We start from the raw sequence: 20,925 nt of genomic DNA, 5'->3' as shown, positions 1-20,925 counted from the left end.
AAAAGCAAAATTTTGTTACCTGAATCAAAGTCAAAATGAGCGTACTTTCCAGAAATAATGCATTTTCCCTGTTTCAACTAGTAAGATATATTATTTATGGACTACATCCAATATTTTTTGTGTTTTTAGTCATGTCAAAATCATTGCACTCTGTTTTCATTTATTTATTTTTGCAGTTTTTACAGTTGTCAGTGTCCCATTTTTCATAACTGCTGTGTCATCTGTAGCTATCAGAAAAAAAGAAAAGCAAAATATATTAATATATATATGCCCAAAAACCAAAAACTAGATCCTTGTGGAAAACATTATATATGATAGATAGAAACTAGTCTTAATGCACGATAATAAATACCTCTCGTCATTGTTTTTTTCTTTTGATTGTAACTTAATAGTGTTGTCTATTGTTTTCTGAAATCAACTAAATAAGCACTTTCCCTAATAAAGTCAGTGAAAGTGATTCTTAAAGCGCAGTGGTAACAGCGAGGCTCTCCGTGTTAATTTGTGCTGACCGTTGCTCGTGTCAATAAACGACCAAACCTTTTGGCCTCTGAAGCTCTTCTCATCTTCAGTCGGTCCAGCAACTAAATTATGCCAAAGCATTTTCTGTCTGCTTCAAGGCGAGAGCCCTGATTGCCTCATCACTGCCAGCCAACACTCTAGCCAGATACAGCCCTTATCTGAAATACTTGCCAATCAATCATAGGCACAAACTTTCCCATCTGATGGATGCTGGAAACCCACAGTGCACATACAGATGGTGTCAGAATTCAAAGCATTCCCTTGCTTCCCTGATCTCCATTTTAGGGACTGCGCTTCTTGACATAGACTTGCCATTTTCTCAATGTTTTTCTTTGACTGCTTGCACAGATCTGTATTCCATTCAGCCTAATGACCATCTGCGAATGTGTCGTTCCTTTTACGTGTCCCTTCTCATGTGCTGTGAGTTTTTTCTTTACTGGGAAAATTATAGTTTTGCTTCATGCATCTTTTTGTAGTGTGAATATTCTACAAATGAACAAAACTACAAGAGAGAGGGATGTTAGAATAGCCAGACCTTCTGGCTGAATCTGTGATGTCCTGGGGGTTGGGAGCAATGCTCTGGATTGTACATGCTCTACATTTTGCGTTAGACACCAGTCTTGTTAGAGGCTCTCATTTATGAGCTCCTGGTTTTGCAATGTGGCTAAGGGCCTCAGGGCAGATAGAGAGCTACAGCACACCTGAGCTCAGAATACACAAACACAGAGGCAGCCAAGTGCATTCTCACAATCTATGCAAAAAACCAAAAAACCTTTATGCAAACTAGGCATGTTTTTGAGGCATTCTCACTCGCCTTCTCCTCTTCAAACTTGTCAAGTCTGGTTAAGCAGCATGTCAAGGATGAATAGACAGAGGCCGATTAGTTTGCATTCTTTCTTCCTCACTACTCCACGCAATCATCTCCTTGCCATTTTTTTAACATCTCTGATGACAGATAGATTGCTTTCAGCATTTCCTGTCCCTGTCAGATTCCTTTTACCCCTCCTGTATTCCTCCCTTCACTCTGTCTTTTGGCAGTCGAGTGTATGTGTGTCAGGTGTATTCACTGTCCAGAAAGTTGTGCCAGTGGAGTGAAGGGTGCAAGAAACATGAGCCAAGCGGGTTGCTGTAGGATTTATCCAGCTTTGTCCCCAGTGAGCTAATTTGAGGTGAGATTTTGAGGAACTGAATGGTTTATGAGCAACATTGTCTCACTTCAGCATCCTTTGGTGTTCTTCTCTTTGCTGTCTTTCTTTCCCCTCTCATGAAAGGATTCGTAAGGTTCATCATGTACCTGAAATCATTCAGAGTAACAAGGGAGAGAACTTTTTAAAAATGTTTAGTGTGACTAGAAAAAGGTTTCTTCTGACAGTAACTGAAACCTTTTGCATATTATGTTTAAGAATAGCGCTTAATACTTTTTAATAAATGATCCAGAATATATAGACACATGCAATTGCCTAAGGCAATGAAATCTTAAGAGGACTTGCTTTGCTTCTATTTTTTTAAGCTGTTCTGATGGTGGGATGCTGCACTTGAAGCTGAGACCCACTGAAACAAAATTTTAAACATTTCATTTCACCACATCTAAACCTAAAAAGATTACACACTAAGGCAGAGTAAAAAGCCTGCTGTTACATTAAAGCTGGTGGGTATGCCATGATCTTTGGTCTACTGATGAACAATGTGTGAATTCTTCTTGAAGCCATTTTCAGTGTTGCAAAGAAGAAAAGTGATACAAAAATCATCTGGATCTTTCCTCCCACATGTGTATATATATATTCCACGTAGTGTTGTGTAAATAAAGTGCTGTGTTGAACTTTGAATTCCACTCTGGACCTGAGTCCTCTCCCTACCCGTGACATCTACCATTCCAGAAAAATGATAGAAGCAATATTCCAATGCAAATAAGGTTATTGTGTTAATGCCAACTGTATCTCACTATTATGCACAAGGTGTGTTTTTTATGCTGGTTCAATGCACCAACTGCTACTAATACTACCCAGCACACATCAAGCACAAATACAATTTTGGAAACATTTTCCGGCCTCAACTCAGTATTTTCAATGGTCCTTCAAACAATAGCCATTCAGTGTCAGAATGTTTGTCGAGTAAATCCAATAACTTGGTGGCCTTGCAAAACTAGATTTACAGTTGCTGTTAAAAGAAACGGGGATGTATTTAGCCACTGGATGATGGTCATAAACATCTATTAAATCAATAGATCTTGCACTAAGTAATATGCCTTTGTTGTTCGAGGATCTATACGTTCTACATGTCTCAAGGTCAGTTAGGGAAAGCGAGTGAAAAGCTGTCAAAATCCAGTTTTGATAAACTTGTATTTGAAGTGTTCCCTTAGTAAATCCACTCCTAAGACCATCTCATTATTTCAGTGCTAATGGGCACCTCTTTATTCAGACACTGAGTTTGATTTCAGTTTGATTGATAGCTGCAGATATTAGATGCCATAACCAGTATTAGATGCTTTAGCCTGAACAAAATTTTCCAGTCAGTTGTACATCCAGCAGACCATGAAGCTATAGTTTCCTCATCTAGGTTATAAACTATGAACTTAAATATAAGTGAAAAAGCATTCAGAGAGCAAAAGAAAATTAAAAAAATCGCATTTGCTGTTTTATCACCACAGTAGACTTACCTAATTGTAAATCCATATATAATTATGTACAGTATGTATGTGTGCTATTCCATATACTGTGTAATGCACATACTACCCAAGAATTCCTTAAAAACAGGCTCCACACTCCAAATAAAGTTACCTTACCTTACCACACGGTGTGGAAAAAAAAGTCAAATATCGACGGTAGAGGGATTTACTCAGCAGTCGGCCCAGTGATGAGTATGGTCTGTTTGCACCACCATGACCACACAGTCTTTTACACATCACTTCTCATCTGGTGAAGCTAAAGCAGAACAGATATGCGCTGGCCTTTTGAGGATAGCCCTGAAATCCCTGTCAAAAAGAATTTGGGACCGCACGCTCAGCAAGTCGGGCAAAACAGCCCCCGCAAAGATAATGAGCAGCTGGAGTGTGTGTTTTCACCAGCTACCACAGCATAATAGTTCCATTTGCTGATCAATAAGTCACTCAATTAGCCAACTTATCCATGAGCTACTGTTTGTTAAGGGTCAGTTTAATTAAACATGGATATTGTTCCGGCTTCCTGCTCCTCTCCCCCTCCCTTCATCTATGTCCGTTTTGGTTCTCGTTACAGGGGCACACGCTGCCATCGACGGGCAAATTGGCTCCATCTCGATCATGTCCCTGTTGTTGTGTTTCTTCCTCACTGCTCATTAAATTGCAGTCTCATCTACTCAAGAAAAAAAAACTTCATGGGCTCTGATAGGCTGCTAATGTTTCCTCATCAAGTGTCATTAATCACACTTGGAGAACACTCTGCGGCAAAGTTTACATCTTCAGTGTACTTAAGGGTCAAGAAAGCTGAGACAATAAGGTCTGGCAGCTTGGTTTTGGTTGATGTTAACCTTTGCGCTACTGATTATCCAGTGGCTTCAGCCTGCTACTAAGCATACTAATTTTTTATGCATCAGGTACTGGAAGATGCAATACAATATACAATATTTTAGTGCAGTGTACACAATGGCCTACAGTGGTATTACTGTAATCACAGATTCATAAATACACAAAATTAGTGTGCAAGTCAGCAGAAAACAGGCACGGGGAAATATCTAGAAGCATTAAAACCTCATCCTTATTGCTCCAGCAACATTATTTTCATTGAAGCTGAAGATGGAGGGAATTCTTCAGCTTGCTATCTTTTAATAACATCGTTCTTTTCATTCCTTGTGTGAGTTTTTGCTGCTTACCTTACGGATGTTATTTCATTTCATTAGGGCTCCAAAATAAGCGTCATCCTAAGGATTTCCATTAAATGTCTCATTATATCTCTCTTGTGGGATATTAGCTAGGAATCAAGTCACATTGATTTTGTCGTTATTTCTGGTTCTTTGTTTATCCATCTACGGGTGTGCGAGCGTGTGCATGTGTGCATTGCTGATTTTAATATCTTTTTAATATTGTGGAGGAAATCAATTTGGGGGTCAAATATCTGTTCTTGTGAAACTACAGCACAGCAAACGCTCTGCAGATCCGATTATGCAAACAGTACAAAAATAACATTAATAATATTCATGAGATTATGATGATTCCTACAATGTTCATCTCTTCATCGGCTATAGACAGAAAATTGAGTTGACCTTTGAATCGGCTCAACAAGCAACAGAGTAAAATCACATGGATCCTTTTATTTATTTATTGCCGTTTTGATTAAATTAATTTCGTCGCTTTAACTTTGAATCACGGCCAATGCAATTTTTGCCTAGATCCTAAAGGTTGGATTACTAGGTGTGTAGCCTAAATGTCACACTTTGAATCCTTGATTACATTTGTTATTGACTATTGATCAATTTTATTGTCCAGCTTTGACAGTCTTTCCCCAAAGCTACCTAATGTGCAATGTCTTAGACTGCATCTTCTCTTATCCTACTCCTGATTTATTCATTTCAATATAGCGCTTAATAATGTTTTTAGTGCTTTAATTCTTTATTTAAAGGTTTAATGATTCCCAGAGTTCCTCTTTCTGTCAAATAGATGAAGAAGGGTATGTAGTCTCTGCAGAGTTTCATTAGAGTGGGCTTCTTTGGAATTTTTTTAGAGACTTTTCACCTTCTACACAGGCTGGAGAACAGCACTCCTTTTTTTTCTTTTGCATGAAATGCATATCAGTCAAGCTATACGCTCTGGACCAGCTGGGAAAATCTGGAAAACTGAATCATTAATGCCTGGCGGCGGTCAGGGAGTTTAGCAGTGTTGACTTCAAGCATTAAGGACTCAGGTTAAAGCCCCGGAGCTGCCGTTTCTGTTTGCAGATGTAACAGAGTTAATAATACATATGAAAAACATGCACTTACCTGTTCTTAATTATCATTTTAAGTGTGAATTTTATCATTTTTTTAATTGTATTTTATTTTGAAAACCCAGAAACCGGATCTCACCCTAACGTTTAGAAGCTGCTAAGGCTTCCGCTCCTCACAGCGCGCGCTTGCACTGTGAGGGTAAGTCCGGTAATGAAAGGCTCTGGCATTTTTATGGTTTCTGGTGTGAATGTTGTTACATAAGTTATATATGTCGATGTATATAGGTTCATATTGATATTAGAAAGTTTCTGTGTAACTGAAACAAAGGCGGGTTGCTGTTAAATAGTGTTTCTGCCGTATTTATGCTCTTTGGCAGTTAGTCTTTGTCAGCCCCCTAGTGGTTGCTGCGCATAGCAGGAAATGTGTTTGGATTTACCGTTTTTCTGTGCTTTTTGTGATGTTGCTTTACATTGTAGGAGCTACAATTGCCGGTACCACCAGAAGACACCTGTTGAATGTGTTTTATGTCTTCTGCAGGTATGTGAGCTTGTTAACAGCCATTTTGTCTGTAAAGCACAAGCAAGTGAAGATGTAATGCGCTATTGTTAATTTGTCCACTAGAGGGAAATGTTTAGTCGGTGGTATTTATGTTTATCCTGTTATTTTGTTTTATACGATTGTGGAATGTATTTTATTAGTCATAAGATTTCTTTTGTATACAAGCTCAGTATGACAGACTGTAAAATGGGAGAAATTATTATTTTCCACCTTTTCTTTATTAAAAAGTTAATTGTAAGTCTGTTCACACAGCGCGCGCTTGCACTGTGAGGGAGCTACAATTGCCGGTACCACCAGAAGACACCTGTTGAATGTGTTTTATGTCTTCTGCAGAAGTAAACTGTGAAAAGCCAACCCTTCTGAGCGTCTGTGATTCTTGAAGAGCTGGAAGTGTTACACTGGTGCCGTGACCATTTGGATCTTCAGATCAGCTTGATGCTCATCGCCGTGGCTGCTGTTCTGCTCCCCTGCTGTTCACAAGTTGAATGTGGGTTGTTGTAACCAAGTGAGTTTAGACAAAAGAAAAACCCAAACAAGCGAAACCCCCCCCCAAAAAAAAAACAAACAAAAAGGTGAGGGGTGTGACTGAAATAAGACAAGGGTGAAAGTGTCTGTGTTTTGATATACAACGTGTGGTTATACACTCAAATTATTTGGACATTATTATTATAATTTTTTTTTTCTTTCCCTTGTTTTGCTACTGTTATACTGTTATTTTTCTTATTTTTATCTCTGGGTTTGTTTGTTTTTCTCTCCCTAACGGAGTGCACATGCAGTTATTATCTTAAGTGTGTGATTTGACGATGGATAAATTTGTCACTCCAGTACTACCTAAGGGTAGAGGTGCCGGACTAGTTCATGCAGTTGACGCCAGTAATGTCACACAGTTTGGTCCTGTGAGCAGTGACACTGGGCTAGGCCAAAGCCCGAGTTTTATTCCCATCGGTAGGGGTGTGGGTGATATGCCCCAGGTTTCCACTCCAATTAGAGACAGTGATACTGTACACAGTTTTACTGACATGGTTGAGCAAATAGGAGCCCAGATTGGTGAATCCATTGTTACTAAACTGTTGTCAGCTGGCGTTGTGAACCTGATTGGTGACTCTAAGACTCAAACTGAGCAATGTAGCAGTACCGCTCGAGATGTACCACATGTAACTGTCCATGTTAAGCCCAATAGGGAGCTTCAAATTTTTAGGGGTGATGGCACAGACAGATGTTCTGTTCAGGACTGGATTGACATGGCAACAACCTACCTGTGGAAGCAAGAGGTCCCCATTCATGGCCAGGCTGACGAAATTATTAGCCACTTAATGGGGAAGGCCAGAGATGTGGTCAGAGTGGCTCTTCGTAGTGACCCAGGTCTTGATGTCAAACAGAAACCTGATCTGGTCTTTGGTGTCCTTCGCCATTACTTCAGTGATTCTTCATCGTGCCTCCCTCTTGCTGACTTTTATGCAACGCTCCCTACCAGGGGTGAAAACCCGGTAGATTATTGGATAAGACTGAACAAGGCTGCTGAACTAGCCATAGAGGGGCTACGCAGACAGGGGCAGACAGCGACCCCTTTAACTCATGAAGTAGCATGTATGTTTGTGAAACATTGTCCTGACCCCGAGTTGTCTTATGTCTTCAAGTGCAAGCCTGTCCATGAGTGGACTGCTCGAGACGTACAACAAAGGATTGATGATTATCAAAGGGAGGTGAGTGCTAATGGTAGAGCCAGCGGCGCTGCACAGTTGAAGGGCTATAATTCTACGATCACCACCGTACACCCGAACGCCTCACCTGCAGCTGCTGTGCCGGAGGGACGCTCCCGAAGCTTCTCGCCCCCATCCTCAGGTTTTCAGGGGTTAGTGGACTCGTTCCCCTCCACCACTGCAACACGAGATCCCCTCGTCGGAAGTCTGAGTTTCTCCCCTTCGACTGCGGTGAGTCAAAATCTTCAACAGTCAGAGGAAAGGCTCATGGGTCAGATGGTGGATATGTTTCAGGCCATGATGGAGAGAATGCAGCACCACAACACTCAGACACCAAGGAGAGGGGCGTTTAATCAGTTCTCGCGAAATAGACGGAGGAGGGAGGATGCCTGCAAAGTCTGCAGTGATCCAAGACATACCACAGTATCACACTGCCTATCTGACAAACTGTGCTTTTCATGCTTTGCTCCTGGCCATGTTCGGTTGTCTTGCCCGGCTAGTACGTCTACCCAGGTCCAGCCGGAGGGAAACTAACCGACCTGTATTCGGTGGGAGGCAGTGCAGGTCTTACAGGAAACTCCCAAACTGCTGATACCTGTGATGCGGAGTCAGTGTATGAGGAGGCAAGACAAAAATGCAAAGATTCTGAAGTTATCTTCCAAAACGTTCACAAAGTCGGCAATAGTGACAGTCTTTTCTACACTCCCGTCACTTTCGGTGGGCTTTTGAAAATGGGTGGTATGCTGGACAGTGGATCCATGGCCTGCAGCATGAATGAAGCAGCCGAGGTGACTCTGCGTGAGTCTGGACTGATATCTGATCAAGATGTTATCAAAGTGGATGTGACCCTTGTTGGGTGTGGAGGACTACGTGTGAAGCCTAAGTATGCCCTCAATGTGGAGATGGAGGTGTGTGGCTGCAGAATGATAGTTCCCATCCTGGTGGTTCAAGGGCAGCTTGATGACCTGATACTGGGGACGAACGTCATTAAGCACATATTACACCAGTCTAAACGTTGTGAGCCCTACTGGAACACGGTCTTCAGTAATTGCTCTAAGACCAACCTTGAGACTGAAAACTTTCTGTCTATGCTTTCTGGTTTGACCCCATGGAAAGATTCGGACGTCCCGGACAAAGTGGGCACGGTTAGGTGTAACTCAGCTGTGTCCCTTGAACCGGGTCGCGAATATCTGGTATGGGGAAAACTACCAAAGAACATCAATGTCTCCCCTGGCAGTACAGTGATGACAGAGCCCTCGTCATCCCGCTCAGCACCCAGAGGGATTTTGGTTGCTAGATTGGTTACTCCCTTGTGGGGTGATAGATGGGTCCCATTGAAACTGATCAATATGTCTGAGCAGCCTGTACATCTGCGACGTAACGCCAAACTAGCAGATGTGTACTCCTGTGTGGCGCTCGAGGACTTTGATGCTTCAGCGCTCCAGGAGACAACTCTGGCTAGCAGCCATCAGTCGGCCATGTCGCCACAAGTCACGCCCACCTCCATGATGGAGAAACTCAAACTTGTTGGGCTTGGTGATGTTGACATAGAGTCCTGTGAGACATCGGGACAGTGTAAAGAGAGGATGGCTGACCTGGTTTTGCAGTACGAGGATGTCTTTTCCCGCCATCATCTCGACTGTGGGGAAGCCAAAAACTTTGTGCATCGCATCCGCCTCTCAGATAACAGACCTTTCAGACTTCCCTACAGGCGTGTGCCCCCAAGCCAGTACCAGAAGCTGAGACAAGTGTTGACTGAGATGGAGGAGAGGGATATCATCAGGAAATCGACCAGTGAGTATGCATCACCATTGGTGCTCGTGTGGAAGAAGAATGGCGATCTACGCATTTGCAACGATTTCCGGTGGCTCAACAAGAGAACCCTGAAGGATGCCCATCCTCTTCCACATCAAGCAGATTGTCTGGCTGCTTTGGGGGGAAACAGCCTGTTCAGTACCATGGACTTGACATCTGGCTTCTACAACATGACGCTGCATGAAGATGATAGGAAATATTCTGCCTTCACCACGCCCATGGGTCTATATGAGTATAATCGGCTGCCGCAGGGTCTGTGCAACAGCCCTGCAAGCTTCATGCGCATGATGACCAGCATCTTTGGTGACCAGAATTATTTGAGCCTGTTGTGTTACCTGGACGATCTCCTGGTGTTTGCTCCAGATGAGGACACTGCCTTGCAGCGCCTGGAAATGGTGTTTGAGAGGCTGCGCGGGCATAACTTGAAGCTGGCCCCCAGAAAGTGCTTCTTCCTGAGGAAATCCGTGAAGTTCCTCGGTCACATCATCGATCAAAATGGGGTATCAACAGACCCATCCAAAGTCGAAGTTATCGCAAACATGAGGAGCGTGGACCTCATGGACACTGATGGAGTGACTCCTTCCCAACGAAAGGTCAGATCATTTTTGGGGATGATTAATTACTACCAACACTTTGTCCCCATGTACTCTGCTGTTGCCAGACCTCTGTTTGAGCTCCTGAGAGGTGCTGTGAAGAAGGGCAAGGGAACAACTAAGGTGAGGCGGCCATGCAGGAAGTTGAGTGCTTCGGATTGGACATCCAGAGAAGAGGAGGCTTTTGAGAAGCTCAAGAGCTTGATGTTAAATACAGTCGTTTTGGCTCACCCAGACTTCTCTCGCCCCTTCTTGCTTTCGACAGACGCATCACTGGATGGCATTGGAGCAGTGTTGGCTCAAATCCAGGACGGTGGAACCAAGCCCAGACCGATTGCTTTTGCCAGCAAATCCCTGTCTCAGTCTCAAAGAAACTATCCAGCACACAGGTTGGAGTTTCTGGCGTTAAAGTGGTCGGTCTGCGACAAGTTCAGTCATTGGCTCAAAGGTCACAAGTTCACCGTCTGGACTGATAACAACCCCTTGACCCACATTTTAACCAAGCCAAAGCTGGACTGTTGTGAGCAACGCTGGGTGGCTAAACTTGCAAGCTATGACTTTGACATTAAATATGTCCCAGGCCGTCAGAACATTGTGGCAGATGCCCTGAGCCGATTGCCTTTTGTGAAGGATAATGTAAGTGACAGACTGCTGGCTGAGAGATATGCAGACTTCCTTAATGAGGCAAAAGATGTTTCACATGCATCAATCCAGGGGGCGTTTCGGTGGTCCACCGACTGCAAGGTGAATGGTGGATCCGGTGGTGGAGCTTCCATCATGTCCCAAGGCACGCAGAGTCTGCATCCCTTGGTTCTGGCTGAAGATGCTGTCACAGCTGTTTTGCAGTCACATGTCGAGTGGGATGTCGGCCCAAGAGGGAGAGCAATAGAGGCTTTACATCACCTGCCACAGATGGTGTCCCCCGGTCTGGAGGCCTTACCTGCCCATTCAGAGAGAGAACTTAGGGACGCACAGCTGCAGGATGCAGTGCTTTCCCGCGTCGTCTTCTACGTTGAGAGACACAGGAGACCCTCGAGGAGAGAGCGGGTAGGGGACCTAATCCTTGTTAAAAGATACCTGATCCACTGGGAGAAGCTGGTCCTCAACAACGGCGTGTTGTACAGAGTTTCCAGAGACCAGATATCAGGTAACAGACGACTGCAGTTCGTGGTTCCTGACTCGTTGAAGGCTGAGGTCCTCCGAGGAATCCATGATGATGCCGGTCACCAGGGCCAGTTCAGGAGTTTAGACCTGGCTAGAAAGAGATTTTTCTGGTTGAACCTTGGGCGTGATGTGAGAGACCATGTACGGGGATGCCAGCGCTGTGTAGTCAGTAAAACTATCGAACCGGAGGGACGTGCTCCTTTGGTCAGCGTGTCCTCGTCCAGACCGTTGGAGTTGGTCTGCATCGACTTTTGGTCGGCTGAGGCCTCACACAACAAGTCCGTCGACGTCTTGGTCATCACAGACCACTTCACTGGCTGGGCGCAGGCCTTCCCATGCAAGGACCAGTCGGCCAAACAGGTTGCAAGGCTTCTCTGGGACAGGTACTTCTGTGTGTTCGGGTTTCCGGAAAGGATACACAGCGACCAGGGTGCTAATTTTGAGAGCCAATTGATAAGTGAGCTCCTCAGAGTCTCTGGTGTGAAGAAGACACACACGACACCTTACCACCCGATGGGGAACGGCAGTGTGGAGCGCTTCAACCGGACTCTGGGTGGAATGATTCGTGCCCTACCACCAGACTCGAAAGTGGACTGGCCACGTCGGCTACAGACTCTGACGTTCATGTACAACTGCACCGCACATGAGACAACTGGATTCGCACCCTTTTACCTAATGTTTGGTCGCACGCCCCGGTTGCCTGTTGACATTCTGTTCCGCTCTGTCCTGAGCGATCCTGCTGTTACCTGTTATGACAGGTATGTGGTTTCCCTCAGGGAAGATGTGAAGGAAGCAATGGTCATTGCACGCACCCGAGCTACGCAGGAGAAGCGTCGTCACTCGCAACTCTATAACAGGAGAGTGAAGGGTTCCAGGATTGAGGTTGGTGACAGAGTCCTGGTTGCTAACAAGAAAGAGAGGGGAAAGAAGAAGGTTGCTGATCGGTGGGAGTCAACGGTCTACACCGTGATCGATGTGAACCATGATACTCACACTTTCAAGATCCGTGATTCTGTTTCCGGACGAGAGAGAGTGGTCCACCGGAATCTGCTGTTGGTGGCGAATTTCCTGCCCCTGGAGGATGATGCTGGAACCTCGGATCACGGCGCCTGAAGATGATGATGGGGCTGCGTCTGGGGAGGGGGATTTGAATGCCCCTGCTGTGAGCTGTGTTGGTGCTCATGGTAACCGCTCACCCAATGCCATGGGTGGGACAGCTGACCTGGAGGTTATCTCTGAACCTCTGGACCCTGGAGAGAGGACAGTTGCATGGGTGTCGCAGTTGACGGAGTCCAGCCGGTCTCAGGGAGATGTTACTGATGTTTCAAGCGTGGATTCAGTCTTGCCAGCCGCATCGGCCTTGTCTGTTGAAGTGAACTTTGACCAAACCGGTTCTAGCATGGCGTCCCAGGAGGTCAATATTGCTACGAGCTGTGGGGAGGGTGTACAAGTATGCTCTACTACACCTGACGTAGTGGTGGATGTAGTTGCTCCTGCCATTGCTGCTCAGTCCCCAATGGTTGACTATAGCCAAACCGGGAATGGTTCCCAGATCAGAACCAGACTTGGGCGACTTGTCAAACCTGTGAATAGACTGATCCAGACAATGTCAAATCAAGTCGTGGTTCGTGACAGGTTTGACGTGAAGTCAGTTTGTAAGTCCTTGATCCCGTCCTTCTCTAACTAAATGTTCTGTTTATATGCCTACCTGAATGATGGGATTTGTACTTGCTGTTATGTACTCTACATTTTTTTTTCTTTCTGTTGAGCCATGGTACACACCTTGTAAGGGGTTATTAGTAGGGTGTATTTCGGGCACCCTGCTGCCAGTTGCTGGGTTGGGAGTTTGGCGCTGCTCCCACCCCACTTCATCCTTAGGGATACGTTTAGTTGGTGTTTGTGATTTTTGACCTCTGGTTGGTTGGTGCATACTAGTGTGGGTACCTGGGGCTCAAATTTGATAAAATTCAGTGGGGGTGAGTGTAACAGAGTTAATAATACATATGAAAAACATGCACTTACCTGTTCTTAATTATCATTTTAAGTGTGAATTTTATCATTTTTTTTTTAATTGTATTTTATTTTGAAAACCCAGAAACCGGATCTCACCCTAACGTTTAGAAGCTGCTAAGGGTTCCGCTCCTCACAGCGCGCGCTTGCACTGTGAGGGTAAGTCCGGTAATGAAAGGCTCTGGCATTTTTATGGTTTCTGGTGTGAATGTTGTTACATAAGTTATATATGTCGATGTATATAGGTTCATATTGATATTAGAAAGTTTCTGTGTAACTGAAACAAAGGCGGGTTGCTGTTAAATAGTGTTTCTGCCGTATTTATGCTCTTTGGCAGTTAGTCTTTGTCAGCCCCCTAGTGGTTGCTGCGCATAGCAGGAAATGTGTTTGGATTTACCGTTTTTCTGTGCTTTTTGTGATGTTGCTTTACATTGTAGGAGCTACAATTGCCGGTACCACCAGAAGACACCTGTTGAATGTGTTTTATGTCTTCTGCAGGTATGTGAGCTTGTTAACAGCCATTTTGTCTGTAAAGCACAAGCAAGTGAAGATGTAATGCGCTATTGTTAATTTGTCCACTAGAGGGAAATGTTTAGTCGGTGGTATTTATGTTTATCCTGTTATTTTGTTTTATACGATTGTGGAATGTATTTTATTAGTCATAAGATTTCTTTTGTATACAAGCTCAGTATGACAGACTGTAAAATGGGAGAAATTATTATTTTCCACCTTTTCTTTATTAAAAAGTTAATTGTAAGTCTGTTCACACAGCGCGCGCTTGCACTGTGAGGGAGCTACAATTGCCGGTACCACCAGAAGACACCTGTTGAATGTGTTTTATGTCTTCTGCAGAAGTAAACTGTGAAAAGCCAACCCTTCTGAGCGTCTGTGATTCTTGAAGAGCTGGAAGTGTTACACAGACTTGCACGTTGTATGTTCTCACATGGTTGGGTGAGCTTTAGGCATTAAACCAAAAGTATGCTGTCTACAAAATAACCTGGAATTTCGAGTGTAAATGCTCCATTCACCTCTATTTAAGTTTGTGCATCTTTAACTTATCTATTAATACAGAGTTTTTAACATGCCCAGTTACAGCACACCATAACTCTTTTGCAACAAAATAAGCCATACCTTGTAAGATTAAATATTAATTGTGTAAAAAGATCAGTTTGTCTCTTAATGTTTCTGTTTATCTGTCTGTCAATCCTTACATGAGGACGCATGATTCTGCAGGCTGCCTCTAATTGCTGCTGCACTGGTGACTCCCCGTTTTGTTTTAACTGTATTTCTCCTGGATACTGTAATATATTTCCATCTGCACATCTTCTCTGTGCATCACAGTGCCTGAGGTGTGACAGTAATGTTTTTACTCAGCCTTCTCTGAATCATCTCTGTTCTCTAAGAACTCTAATCTTAGTTTATAACAGCTGTCAGTATGTTTTATTAATGTTATTGAATATCCAGTGCCAGTGGAGTTTATATAGCCTTGTAGCCATTAAATATTGTTCTCACTTCTTTAATTATTTAATCAGCAACAACCAAAGGAGGAGGTGTGTAAATTGGTACATAAATGAGGTATTTAGCTGACTATAAACTGCTGAACAACAGCATCGTAGAGTCAGTGTAGTAAAATTATTAAAGGCAGACCTTTTTCTCTTTGAAAAGTGTCTGGACATAAGACATTATTGATAAATCCAAAAGGATGATTGATAGTACAACTTAGCTTGATGCAATAAACATGGAAAGTGACTGCGTAATCAGCCAGACTGCATCAATTTTAGTTTAAATAGTTAATGGCTAAATACAATAAAGCCTTGAATGGGATGATAGGTCATGCTGAGTAGGGTACCTCTTTTTTAGATCTTTTTACACTCATCTTGTTAAAAGTTTACCTAAAATCATTTGATCTAAAATACCAGTCATCGTCATTAAAGTGGAACATGAAATATTTTGTCAACCCCCCAATATTGTGGCTTGTCTATCAGTTACAGGCTCACACTCTCCCCCTGTCATTTTTTTCAAGATGTCTTTTTGTGTTCATCATCTGTGACAGCAGTAATTTGACTGTTTGAAAGACTTTCTCAGCTCATGGTTCATTTCTGCAGGACAGACTTGTTATCAATTATTATAAATACATCTCCTCTGTGGCAGCAAACAGGTCACATGAATGTAAGGTGCTTCTGCAGGATAATAAACAGGTTACAAACCACAGTTAGTGCTGATTAAATCAGCACACTGTAGAACAAAATGTTAGAGCACATCTGGTGTTTTAAATTGTTGGTCCAATATTTTAATTCATCTTTAGAAGTTGATGCATTTTTTTTCACAAGCGGTTTGCTGTGGGACACTAAATACAAATATTGTGCATGAAACATAGCGGGCTTCTAGAGAAATCTTTTGCAATCAGTTTGATTATCTGAATTGAAAAGGTGGAAAGGTTGCCCCATTCCATTGTGCTTTTTGGCAGGAGAAATGGGAATTTCCTAGTTGAGAAAGAAGGTTATGATCACTTATTATTTATTTTCACAGTCGATTAACATGCCGGTATTTTACAGACAAATATGCCCATATCTTTACAACTGAAGAATAATTTTGGTTGAATTTAGTTTCATTTTGTATTAAAATACATTTTCAGATGTCAATACTAGAAGTGGAGAGCTCTGAGTACTGATATAAATGCATACAGGACGCATTAGTTTAAATTCTCATTCTCAAAATGCACATACGTAGGTCTGCAAAAAAAAAAAAAAAAAAAGCCGCATGGGATGTTTTTGGTAAATTTTATATTTTTTAGGATGCTGAATCTAAAAACGATCTCAATTTCCCTCCATCACGTACAGTTTTTTTGCAAAACATGAAGAGTTTATGTTGAAAAAGGCACAGCAGCGATGTTTTACATTTTATTACCCTTACAATTAAGGTAAGAGATCATTATTGGATATGTTGTTTCGGGAAACTGGGAAAGGGGAAATTGTACACTTAATAAACTAAAAACAGGAGTTTTCCACACAAAAAAACCAAAACCTGACGAGACAGAATTTTTAAAATATATTTTCCAGTTTAAGTGAGTAAAAATCTAAATAAGAAACAGTCAAAAAATCGTATGAGGTTTTTTGGTTGCAGACCTGTGTTGTCGGATCCCTACCTGCCTCCTCCCGCTGGTGAATAGCAGTAATGCATTAGCCTGTCAGTTTGCATAAGGGGGTTCGCAAATGAAAGGATTTTAAATTGACTGATTGTACACAAGTTCATGGATGATTCAGGAGTAAACAGAAAGAGACCAGATGGAGTTCAAATGTGAGAGTGGAAAATAAGTAGCTGTAGATATGGAGTAGTGTTATTTACTGCAGTGCAAGTCTTGCCTCATCACACCATCAGCTTTTATGGGTTTCCATACCTCATCTTTTTCTTCTCCTTCTCAAATAACTAGTCTTTGTTCATACAGACACTTAACGTAAAAGCTGGAACATTATAGCAACAAATGAAGGCTGCCAGCATCCCAAGGAGGAAGCCTTTGTCAGGCAAGACGTTTGAGGCTTTATGTTCTTATTATGTCTTCTTGCCATGATCTGATGACATTAACACACTCCCAGGTTGCCATGATTAGGATATCTGCCAGGGGCAGATAGGGGCCAAAGCAGCCAAGAGTAAGGTCATGTAAACAAGACCACTTTTTCCACCTTATTGCTTCACTGGTTCTTGATTAAACAAAACAGCGGCCTCATAATTACATAGAATTCATACATGCACAACAGGAAGCAATGAGGTGAAACTCAAACTGTATATCACAGGAAGGTGTACGCAGAACAATCATGATCAAAAGAAGAAGTTTGTTTTGGAGTAAGTAGGATTTCAGCATTGATTAGTCATAAAATGCTTATTAATAACATCATACACTTGCAGGTGGGACTATTTTTTATCAAAGTCACATTACAGACGACTAAATCAGACTAGGCTAAGAACACACAACCAGCTGAGTTGTCATTGTCAAGTCTGGAAAAAGGATGTGAACTTTTTTTTTTTTTTTATAATAATGACGTCTACTTGGAGTCAGGAGCTTAGGTTATTGGACTAAAAGGGTGGGTCATAAAGGAGCCTTTTCCTATAATTAAAGGCATACAAAGTCTGTTTACTGACTGAAGTCTGCTCTTCTAAAGACTGGCTTGTATGAACCTTGCCTTGATCACAGCATTCACAAGACCTCAGAGAAAGCATTATAGAGATGTAAAGTGCTGCATAAGGCTGTGAAGCATTTCTAAAGCCTTCTCTGCAACCTGTCATAATCTTTCTTTGTGTCCAATATAGGAAGACACAGAATAAGAATGGTGTTAATGGAAAAGACCGTGGTGGAAATACATTACAGAAGTGGCCTAGACATAACATGATGTCTGCCTCCCCACTCTTATCGCTCTCGAGAAGAAGCCTTCGGCACAAAGCCAGAGCAACAAACAAATATTTGTAATGACCCCTAATCTATCTTATCATACGTAAAAGGCAAACAGAAGACAATTCTCTAATCTATACTCATCACAAATAAACAAGAGAACGAGGATAGCAACAAAAATGGTCTTCTTACTCCAGCTAACTGAAACCTGGTGCTCTATATGCACAGTGTAAAAGTACTTGCAATTCACTATTTATAAAGACTGTTTACACAGGGCCCTCGGCTAATAAGACAGACATCGGAATATATTTGAGATTCAACTCTTAGCCTCTAATCAAGTTTCTCACACAAACATTCAATGTTACTAGCAAACTAATTGTTGATTGCAGAGCAGGCAAGCAGAAGGGTGAGGTGACTGTCGGCTGCACACTGCAAGACAGACTCAAATAAAAGGAGCAACACCATGTGATCAAGGCACATGATCATGGATCATAACATGAACTAAAAAGTGGTTGGGGAAAAAAGGAGCACTCCACATCAAAATGTGCAGGATATTGGAGAGAGTATCATGGTTTGGGGCTGCGTTGTTACCCCAGTTTCTGGTTTCTTTGAAGGAATTATTAATCAATACTACATAAAGAAATTTTACAGTAGAATTTGAAGACCACAGAACTGATGGAACCAGACAATAAGCATACAGGAAAGTCAACAACAGAATGACAAAGACAAAGAAAGGAATTATTACTGGGGAAAGGCCAAGTGAGAGACCTGACCTTAGCCCAAATGAAATGCTGTGACAATGATCTGTTTAATTGAAACTGCTCAGAACTATTGGTGAACTGAAACCAAGTTTCAGTTCTAACTCCTTTCAGCATTGTGTAGCTTTCTTTAGTTGGCGATTTCATCCTTGAAGGTTATTTTTACCTCAATGGGATTTTTTGTAACTTTTTGCGATCACGCCAAATTGATCTTTTAAAAAAATAATCAATACATCACCGTAGAGTTTGATACACCTTTACAGAGCCTTTTCAGCACTCAGACCCTAAAAATGGATTAAATCGCGTCCTTCCAACAAAATAATAATCACAGAAGAATAAGACCTGGCTTCAACCGATTTTCAATTATCCATTGCCTGAAGCCGGAGCACATTCCAGTATTGGATATGTCATTTTAACAAGCACTAGCTGAACTGCTCAAGTCTTCTAATGCTGCATTCACTGCACGCCTTGTATTCCGTAAATACAAGCTGCTGACTGGGGAGACTGTCAAGAGGTAATAACAAGTAGAGGATGTTTTTGCAAACTCTGTAATCTGCCACCTGAGTAGCAAATTCATGAACCGTGACAACACAAGCAGCTAATCCTTGTGTCACTAGTCCATGGTGTAAAATTATTTTAATTAGTGAATAATTAATTGTAATGAAAGTTATTCTGACATTAATACAGCATAACACTGTTCTAACTGTAACACAATGATAATTGTTTAGTCACAGCTACTTTATGTTGTGGACAATGACAACATGAGTTTACAGAGAGGACATGCTTTAGCCCCACTTGGTACTTTTACATTCTGATAGAATGTAGTTGATGTTTATTTAAGAGCTATTAAATATTTTCATAAACATTTGTCTATAATTGTATATTAAAAAACTATTTAAAAAATGTTTCCTTGGGAACTTTTAAACTTGAATGACAATATAAAACGAATGGATGCAGAAATTAGGGGTTTAAAAAAAATTAAAAGCCTTAAAAAATATATAAAACATTAAAGAGGAATGAAATAACTGATGAATGATCCTGTTACAGTGCAATGTTCTGCTAGGACACCTTGGGCACTGGCATTCATGTATCCTAATTCAATTGAGCATCTGCACTGTGCACCAGAGCAGACCCACCAAAACAACCAGCAAAATCCAACATCCTCGGGATGAGCCCTATATAATGCTAGACAGCTATTTTTTCCACACACTTTTGCTACCTGATAAGGACACGTTTCATTTTCCTACATTTCAATGTCCTCTTTTGGGACGGAGATAACGCCACAATACCTTTGATTATCTTGCTTTGCAACAGGGAGAAGGCTGCGCATCTGAATGACCAAAACATAGCACCCAGTCTCCAACAATAAACCTGCCAAGTGCAAAGTAGATCAGAAGAACGGTTGTTGAGAAAGAGGAAGAACAGCCTAACAAATCACCTCATCTATTAGTGAAATTTTCTTAAGGGTAATAGTTTTGCATTATTCATTTATTAAAGTGTTCAATCAATCCATTCAAAGTCATTCCACTATCAAGTAAAATGAGACTACAAGACAGGGGTCTTGGGCAATAATTGTGATTAATGTATCCCCTGTAACTTTTGTAAAACAGTTTGCTAAAATTAGCAATGGCCACTATAAGCAACCAGTCCTACCACAACGGGTGGTGTAAGCAGTGTCTCCAATTTATGTGACCGCACACCACTTTTATCCCTTGCCCTCATCCCACATTTTGCCTGATTCTAGTTTTCAAAAGTCAACACTGCAGGAAATACTGTTTTCTTTGGTCTATTGGTCTTAAAAAAAAAAAAAAAAAACTAAAGCAGGAAACACTGCCATCAAGGATCAATCAGGTTAATCTGTCACTGTCTTTTACAACCCCACGCTACCCCATCAGGGACACAATTTCCATCATTACATCACAAGTTACCATGGAGATTTAGGTGGAATGTGAAAAAAATGCATCATACTGTATTTGGCCAAAATTGGTATGCACCAGTACAGCAGACTGGGAAACTATGTTCCTTGGGAAGAAAAATGATGTGACGTGACACAGTGCTCAAGTCTCACAAGAAGGATGTGGCTCAAAAAGAAATGTGTCGAAGATGAAACCAGAGAGAACAGCAGCTGAAATAACAAATTTAACAGTTATTGGGATAAAAAAGAGAATGTGTGTGTAAGAAGACTATCGCATAAGAGCATAAGAACAAACTTCAGCTTCCTTTTGTGTTTATCGTATTTGCTTAGCAAGAGAATGAAATATGTGAAGCAAGTAATAAATAAAATATGGCCTTGAAATGGAATATATTTGCTAAATGCAAAACTTCTAACCTGCACAATTTATGTGGTTTATTTTGAAGTTGAATACAGTAAAATTCCAGACCATCTCTCAGAATTCACAACATTTCCCACATTGTCTAGTTCAAACATTATTTAATTTGTTTGTCACCTCTGACCCAAAAATCACCTCCTTGTTAAGTTACATAAATTTGCCTTGAATGAAAAACCATGACTAGATCTGTTTATTTTA

At 41.8% G+C, this 20,925-nt stretch overlaps 1 protein-coding gene and 2 long non-coding RNA genes across 4 annotated transcripts in view; all 3 read left to right on the top strand.

Moving 5' to 3' along the window:
• Nucleotides 1-20,925, top strand: part of alk (ALK receptor tyrosine kinase) — a 435,104-nt gene that overhangs the window by 66,902 nt on the left and 347,277 nt on the right. The window lies entirely within an intron of this gene.
• On the top strand, nucleotides 5,436-6,327 carry LOC146685967 (uncharacterized). The gene is made up of 2 exons (XR_014916905.1): nucleotides 5,436-5,952; nucleotides 6,226-6,327. It is a non-coding gene; the product is annotated as an uncharacterized LOC146685967 (long non-coding RNA).
• On the top strand, nucleotides 13,386-14,128 carry LOC146685966 (uncharacterized). Its single transcript, XR_014916903.1, has 2 exons — nucleotides 13,386-13,753; nucleotides 14,027-14,128. It is a non-coding gene; the product is annotated as an uncharacterized LOC146685966 (long non-coding RNA).

Source organism: Copadichromis virginalis, linkage group LG19, assembly GCF_057382275.1.
Source record: "Copadichromis virginalis isolate Kocher_CV1m ecotype Utaka linkage group LG19, C_Virginalis_male_GT1.1, whole genome shotgun sequence".
NCBI lineage: Eukaryota > Metazoa > Chordata > Actinopteri > Cichliformes > Cichlidae > Copadichromis > Copadichromis virginalis.
Note: the sequence above shows the minus strand (reverse complement) of the source record. Positions and strands in the feature narration are given on the sequence as shown.